Below are 6,843 nucleotides of genomic sequence, written 5' to 3' on the forward strand. Positions count from 1 at the left end.
TAGGTGTCAGTGGAAGAGAGAATCTGCTGTAGGTACTTCCTGGTTTTTGTTGTTGTAGGTTGTACTATAGTGGAACTTTACAAAGATACAGATTCTCCTGGACCAGGAATCAGAATATACAGGGGAGAATATTCATATATAGTTCTATCTATCACTCTGATCATCAGCTAGCTTGTGCCCATGAAGCCCCATCTGAGTGGAGACAGCTGGAGCTGGCTCTTTGTCTTGGTCTCTGTGTGGGGGCAAGAGAGTGAAGGGGAAGTTGCTGGCGGTGTTCCGATCCTATACTTTTGCTTTATGTACACTGCCACTTAATGCCTGCAGAACAATTATTAACACTCGGATTTTATTGGGTTTTAAGAATTAGTATGTCCTGTCTTAGTTTCCTTTAGCCCTGGTGTGAGTGTGTGTGTGCATACATGTGTATGCGTGTGCCTGCTATAACTTCACCTGTGCTCAATTTCAAGTCCTGGCAAAAGGATACCAGAAGCTTCTGATTGATAGCTTCAGTGAGCATTCTGAAAACTTAGAACTTACCTCACCAGGACTCTTAAAGAAGAAACCACTGACCCAAAGAACTCCTAGGCAAAAGCATGATGTTTTTTGCTTGTTTCTTAGCTGCCATTTACTCCCATTTAGTCCAGAGACTGATTTCCTGGGTCATAATTGAGACCTGATTGAATAAAGAAAAAACACCCATTACTCTGAGGGAGCAGGTTATGTGAATTAGGATAAGTTGGGATCCAGGAGGCATTTTCTCTGGAGTTCTTCTTATGAAGCGATTACTCAATTTTTCACATTAAAAGACGTCCCCTAGACAGAATCAGCAGAGACAGGATAAGACGAAGAAAAATGACACCGTAATCCTTGAAGAAAACAAAACCCAATTCCAAATGCTGCCCATCAGCTCAAGCCATTCATCTTCTCTGAACTTTCATGTCATCTTGTTTTATTTCAATCGAAAAGCCACCAGGCAGGGATATACCTTTTGAATGATCTGGAGAACACCGTAGATCCAATTGCTGTTCCGTGAGTCTAAGCTTGGCAACTGTAAATAAAGCTGAAGGGAAAGGAAGTTCCAAAAGGGACTGGCAAATTAGGAGAAATGTCACCAGATGCTTATTGAAGCAAATAGAAACAGTAGAAAAAGAAGTTAAATTACTAGAAGATCAAGATATTTTTATTTTTCTTTAAAAATGTGGTACATTTTAGATACTACATTTTAGTGCTTCAGGTAAAAACTATTAAAAACAAACATTATGTGTAAAATGCATATATATCAGTTAAATAAATTAAAGAGAACCTCTACTCAGTGTTCTCATCTTTCACATGAGAACTGTAAGGGTAGTTTCAAGATTTAAGATAGGTATATATAGCACTTAGGGCTTCCCTGGTGGCTCAGACAGTAAAGAATCCACCTGCAATGCAGGAGACCCGGGTTCAATCCCTGGGTTGGGAAGATCTCCTGGAAGAGGGCATGGCAATCCACTCCAATATTCTTGCTTGGAGAATCCCATATTCAGAGGAGCCTGGAGGGCTACAGTCCATGGGGCTGCAAAGAGTTGGACATATCTGAGTGACTAAGCACATACAGACTTAGCATGGTACCTGGTTCAGAATAAGGGTTCAGTTATTGTTAGCTATTATCAAAGCCATTTAAAAGGATTGCCTTGGTGCACAGAGCCAATGAACAGAAGATTAAACTGTGAACCTTCTCAGTATTATAATGTATAGGTGTGTGTGTGCCCAGTCGTATCCGACTCTGCGACCCTTTGGACTATAGCCCATCAGTCTCCACTGTCCATGGGATTTTTCAGGTGAAAGTACTGGGGTGGATTGCCATTTCCTCCTCCAGGGGATCTTCCCAACTCAAGGATCAAACCTGCGTCTCCTGCATTGCAGGCAGATTTTTTACTGCTGAGCCATCAGGAAAACCCATTATGAAGTATAACTATGCAAAATTAGATCTATTTTTAGGACCTAAGGAGCTAAGTTGTAAATCTGTAGGCAACTGTTCATTCTTAACTCATATTTTGAGCACATGTTATTTCATAAAGTTTCTACTCAAAATTCATTGTGTCTACTTAATGTAATGACTTTTGAGTGAAAGAGATTAGCAAACTAAGACTAGATATATAGTGAGATAAAAGCAAGGAAAGAAGTTATCTTAAGAGGATTATTGAGAAAGGGCATCTTACTCAAATATTTCTTAGAGCAGTAAAGTCTTGACAGGAAGAAAACTTACAGGCTGAAGAATCAGCATGTGGAAAATGCAGAAGCAAGAGATACATCATGCATTCCAAGAAGCAAAATAACTGAGCATGGCAAAGGAAAGGCTGCATGTGGGCTAACACTGGGGGACTAGGGAGGAGTGGGATTCCTCAACCAAATCAAGGTCCTCAATGCCTTTAAATCACAAAAATGACACCCTCAGATTTGCATTTTAGTAAGATCACTCTTGTGGCTGTAGGCAGAATGGTTGGTGGTATCAATTCCTGGTGAAAGTGAAAGCGTGAGTCATGTGCAACTCTCTGCGAACCCATGAGCCCACCAGACTCCTCTGTCATGGGATTCTCCAGGCAAGAATACTGGAATGGGGAGCCATTCCCTTCTCCAGGGTAGCTTCCCAACCCAGGGATCGAATCTGGATCTCCTGCATTGCAGATAGAGTCTTTACCGTCTGAGCCACCAGGGAATCCTTCAATCCCTGGTATGCACCCAACAGTTATGTATCTGTGAACTGCCATGCATTTGTGTCTTAATACAAAATAATCAGAAACAAAGGGTTCCAAGTTGATTCTCCAGCAGTATACCCAAGGCCATCCAGATAATCTATCTGAATTCATCTGTAGACAAATATGTCTGGGTGGGGTTTGAGGAAATTTTTACCTGATATAGCCTCTATTCACTGAGAACCAGGCATAAAGTTCATTTATTAAGAGTGAAACAGGTAGAGTTTGGGTTCTTGTTTCATGGTTAAAAATCTGACAAGCTCACTGAGTTAATCACAACAGGAAAGTGTGCTACTATCTGTGGTAACACAGGATTACTGAAGATTTCAGTGACCATGGCATCAGATTTATTCTTCAGTCTTCTGAGGGCAGCTTGAACCCTAAGGCTTTTAGGAGTACCCTGGGGGTTTCCCAACCTCAAGTATTAATTACATGACACTGAAAATGCCAAGTGGCCAAGGAACCTATTCTTCACTTCAGGATTAAGTTGTATCATATGAAACTGCTGATTTTGACAGATTTTAAACTTCAAAACTGGCGGTTTTACTTGGTTCAACCTAGTAAGGTTTTACATATATTGAGAAAGCCTCAAATATTTTGAAAACCAAATTTAGAGGCAAATTCACACCAAGAGATACTGCTGACAATCTCCTCAGCCACAAAAAGTGGGGGTTTCTGCATTTTCAGTGCTCTCTCTCTCATTCTGAGACTGTTGAAGATGTTTCTACTGAAAAAGATCATCTCCTTGACCAAACTCTAATTAGACTCCTCTGAGCTCGTTTTCAATGAGGCCTTGATTTCGGTCTTTCATGTTCATCTCTGCACTGTCCACTTTTAGCAAGAATCCTGCTGAATTAATTTAAGTCGAATCTCGTCCCTTCATATGGGATGCCCATGTGGCTCAGTGGTAGAGAATCCACCTGTCAAGGCAGGATACATGGGTTCAATCCCTGGGTCGGGAAGATCCCCTGGAGAAGGAAATGGCAACCCACTCCAGTATTCTTGGCTGGGAAATCCCATGGACAGAAGAACCTGGTGGGTTACAGTTCATGGGGTCGCAAAAGAGCTGGACACAATTTAGTGGCTAAACAACACCACCACCCCTCCCTATCTCTGATTTGGTTCCTCTTCTCCCTCTTCCATCATCATTCCACAGTGATGTTTGGCCATCCTGGCCTACCTTCAGCAAGAATCCTGCGAGGTCAATTTAGCCAGAATTCCTCCTCCCACCTGATGTTTCCTCTGAGCAATTTTCCATCCACAGACTCCCATTCTGCTCCTTGACTACAAATTCCCACTTATCCTTGTATTCAGAGTGGAGCCCAATCTTTATCCTGCTACAAGACCCCACGGCAGTAGTCCCTGCAGTAGTCGCTACATCTACGGTAACAGCCCCCTGAGTAAAGTCAGCCTTACCATTTTTTAACAATACTATAGCTGCTTCATGTTGATGTCTGGCAGAAACCAACTCAATACTGTAAAGCAATTATTCTTCAATTAAAAATAAATACATTCTTTTTTTTAAATTTTATTTTATTTAACTTTACAATATTGTATTGGTTTTGCCATATATCAAAATGAATCTGCCACAGGTATACATGTGTTCCCCATTCTGAACCTTCCTCACTCCTCCCTCCCCATACCATCCCTCTGGGTCGTCCCAGTGCACCAGCCCCAAGCATCCAGTATTTTGCATCGAACCTGGACTGGCGACTCGTTTCATATATGATATTATACATATTTCAATGCCATTCTCCCAAATCATCCCACCCTCTCCCTCTACATTCTTAAAAAAGGGTCATGAATAATTTTTCTGTAACTCTGTGAATTGTGAGGAAGGGCAACTCAGCCCCGTCAGAAGGTGAGGCTCTCCGTGACAATCATGGGCTCCTGGTTAAGAGCGGGTAGGACGTACAGCCCTGAGCGTGCGCCTGTTATCGCGAGAACTCAAGTGCTGCTTGTTAGGGGTCCCACTCCGTGTACAGTCAGGCTCAAAGTAGTCCTCCGGGCAGAGTATGTGTTGAGAGACCTGCTGGGGACTTCTCACCCTCCAGTCTCCACAGATGGGTGAGCTGGGGGGCTGGGGCCAGGCTGGGGGCTGTGTCCTGCAGGCTCCAGAACCCTCGCCAAGGCCCCGCCCCCCCGGTTCTACCCAGGCGTGGAGGCAGCAGCAAACCTCTTCCCATCCCTGCCCCAGCAACCAGATGGCAGTGGTGGTCTCCATGGGACACAGTCCTGGGGACTTGGTCACTGTTTGGGTGGCCTAAAGAGCCTGAGGGCCGGCTGAGTCCTGGGTGCCTGGCTCCCTCAGTGATGATGGCTGAGCAGCCTCTGGGGCCCTGGCTCAAGGGAGCTGCCAGCTGAGATCTGCCTCCTCAACCACTGAATGAATACTCCCGGGCAGGGAAACCAGCCTATTCAGGGTCCCCTCCTTTTAGCCAGTATCTGTACCTTGGAGGGAAAAAATCGAGCCTTGGGACTTTGCCCTTTCTTGTCAGAACAGAGAATTATATTTGTTTTGGGGGAGATTTACAGGAACTCCAAGGAGTTTGGAGTTTTTAAAGCATGAGCCACCTGTCCCCTTGTATAGCCCTGCAATACACCTTTCTCTGCTTCACACTCCGAGGTTTTGGTATTGTTTGGCCTCACTGGGCATCAGGCACATGAACTTGTGTCAGATCAGATCAGATCAGTCACTCAGTCGTGTCTGACTCTTTGCAACCCCATGAATCGCAGCACGCCAGGCCTCCCTGTCCATCACCAACTCCCAGAGTTCACTCAGACTCATGTCCATCGAGTCAGCGATGCCATCCAGCCATCTCATCCTCTGTCGTCCCCTTCTCCTCCTGCCCCCAATCCCTCCCAGCATCAGAATCTTTTCCAATGAGTCAACTCTTCGCATGAGGTGGCCAAAGTACTGGAGTTTCAGCTTTAGCATCATTCCTTCCAAAGAAATCCCAGGGCTGATCTCCTTCAGAATGGACTGGTTGGATCTCCTTGCAGTCCAAGGGACTCTCAAGAGTCTTCTCCAACACCACAGTTCAAAAGCATCAATTCTTCGGCGCTCAGCCTTCTTCACAGTCCAACTCTCACATCCATACATGACCACAGGAAAAACCATAGCCTTGACTAGATGAACCTTTGTTGGCAAAGTAATATCTCTGCTTTTGAACATGCTATCTAGGTTGTACCACTAGTTAACTGCTCCATGTTGTTGACTATTACTGATCTTCCTCAATTAACTGTGGACCCAAAACCAGCCTCCTGTATGCTTTCAGCTGGACACTCTTAGGCCTGTGTGTAAAGCTCTAATTTTTGTCAAAACCAAGGCCAAATCCATTCTGCCTCTGATTTCTGTTTCCGTGGTTTACTGCACGTCTCTCAAATCATCTGTTATTCCCCAAACTCTTGACCTCTGTGCCTGCCCTTCCTCCCCATGTACTCACAATTCTCTCCTCCCCTCCCTGCTAAGCCCTTCCAGGGTGCTCTTGGGAACTCCCTCTCAAGTGGTCTCCTTTCAAGTTCCTCCTCTTTTCAAGTGGCTGGGCAAGTCAGCCTGAATCCGGATGGACAGAGCTTTAAGCAACTTTGCTGTGGTTCTAACCCAACTCAGCTTTATTAGAAATTGTTCTAGAATTCCAGAATGTTCTTGAATTTCAATTCCAACAATAGAACGAGGTCTATTTCTGGGTCTGACTCCCCCTGTAGGGGAAAGGTTGAGACTGGTACATCAGTGACTCCAGCAAAAACAGTTAGCTCATTAATATCCTCTCACCTCCTGCCATGTTCTATCCTAAAACCCTTCAGACTTCATTTCCCTTCTTGTTCTGCTTAAGGTCCATGACACATCATTATATTAATTCTCTCAAAAACATCTTTGTCCCTTGCATTAAAAATATAATTTGATTGAAATAATAAATCTGTTATTATCCAGCTAAGGAAAGATTAAATCTAGGAATCCAGTTTCTTCCTCATTTGAGAAAGAGAGAAATAGGCAGGCAGACAATCAGAGACAAAAGTGGTAGCTGAAAGTAACTTTTTCTGCCAGAGTCTTGTATTCTTAGATAATATTCTCCATCTTCACATCATCTACTTAACGACGGGTGGTTTC

General features: G+C 44.0%; 1 long non-coding RNA gene across 1 annotated transcript; it reads right to left on the minus strand.

Annotated features, from left to right (window-relative positions):
* Positions 1 to 594: 594 nt before the first annotated feature.
* Positions 595 to 6,510, minus strand: LOC133251013 (uncharacterized). Its single transcript, XR_009737483.1, has 2 exons — positions 6,179 to 6,510; positions 595 to 673 (listed from the first exon to the last, which is right to left on the minus strand). It is a non-coding gene; the product is annotated as an uncharacterized LOC133251013 (long non-coding RNA).
* Positions 6,511 to 6,843: the final 333 nt, after the last annotated feature.

Source organism: Bos javanicus, chromosome 7 (genome assembly GCF_032452875.1).
Source record: "Bos javanicus breed banteng chromosome 7, ARS-OSU_banteng_1.0, whole genome shotgun sequence".
NCBI lineage: Eukaryota > Metazoa > Chordata > Mammalia > Artiodactyla > Bovidae > Bos > Bos javanicus.